This window comes from Cynocephalus volans, chromosome 11, assembly GCF_027409185.1.
Source record: "Cynocephalus volans isolate mCynVol1 chromosome 11, mCynVol1.pri, whole genome shotgun sequence".
Lineage (NCBI taxonomy): Eukaryota > Metazoa > Chordata > Mammalia > Dermoptera > Cynocephalidae > Cynocephalus > Cynocephalus volans.
Window position 1 is genome coordinate 97,299,654 of NC_084470.1, and position 1,530 is coordinate 97,301,183.

Here is a 1,530-nt window from a genome sequence, read left to right on the forward strand (position 1 = left end):
CATAGTAATAGCTGTTGGCAGAACAGCCACTGCTTAAGAAATCAATAGAGCAGACCATCCAATATGTTCAGTCTAGGTGAGGCAATTTAATTCCTCTCATTCATAACCACAGTCAATTATCCATATGCTGAAACTGAGTACAGTAAATTCAAAGAGTAATACTGAGAAGTGGATACACTGATCTAACTGTATGTGAATTTTAATGGAAAACAAAATTTCTTGTTACCATTTATATACATTAAGCTTATTGGTAAGACAGGTTTTCTCTTTTGAGAACACAATGGAAATAAAAATCTTGTAAACCGAATTCTCTGCTGAAGCACGGATGAGCTCTCTGGCACCATATGAGTGAATGGTCCAGACAGAATCAGTCTTCAGAGACACTAGGGCTTCACTCGGTACCAACTATGAAGAAAGGAGATTCTCCATTCTCTACAGTGTCATCCCTGACAGAAGCTTCCCATATATCCACACAAACTTAAAAACAAAGAACCAACATAATAACTGAGTATGATGGAAGAGTAGAGAAAAAGAAAGGTCAAATAGCAACCATACAAAAGTATTAAATGCAGGAAATTAAGAGGAAGCTGAAACTAAAAGATGGAAAGTCAGAATAATTGCCACGGTTACTGATGTCAAATGCAAAAAATAAAAGAAAAGGTTCGGGAATGAGATTTTTCCTAATAGAAAGCATTTTTTTTTTTGCATTGTTTGTGCAAATACGTGAAACAAAATTGTTATAAAAGCACAGAAGCTGCTAGACAGGACAAAATATGATGTAGGAGGCTCTTTATTTCCATACTTTTCAACTTTTTATTTAAAGAACTTTAAAACTCCCTACACTATAAAGTTCTTTAAATAATGTAAGTTATTACCAGTGAAACACTATGGTACTCATGTTCTGAGAATATGAGGACTCCTTGACAGCAAGTGGCAATCTGCAAGCCACAAATTAGCTGAATGTAAGAGTTCACTGTGAATTCAAGGCTACTAGAGTTCAGAGAAACAGGAATGCAAATCCACTGGTTTTCTTCCTGATGACTACTCTCTTACCATACTATATGGACACTCATTGTGGCTCTATTGTCCATATTCTTTCATGCCTATTTCCCCATCTCCTGACCTCTTAATCACAAAAGCATAAACAGGATGACAAGGAAAGACATTTATCTCTCACCCGTACCTTTCTACTTTCTAAATACAACAAAATTCTTTGTTCCTAAATTAGGCAAATGAATAGCAATCATGAGGATGAGAAATTTCACTACCTTTCATCTAAATTCTTTGTAGCCACATACTGAAATCTTGCTATCCCACTGTGCTCTTACCCTTTTCCTGACGATGCACTGCTTTTGCCTGTTTCTTTCCCTTTGGGAGAGCCAAGAAAGAAAGAAACCACTAACCCTTATTAGATTAATGACGGTCTTAGCCTCAAGTGCAGTTTTCTGGGGGTGCTTGTGGGCAAAAAAATTGCCAATAATGTATGTATGTAATTATCCTCACCTTTGCTCATGAGTTTGTCTGGCAGAC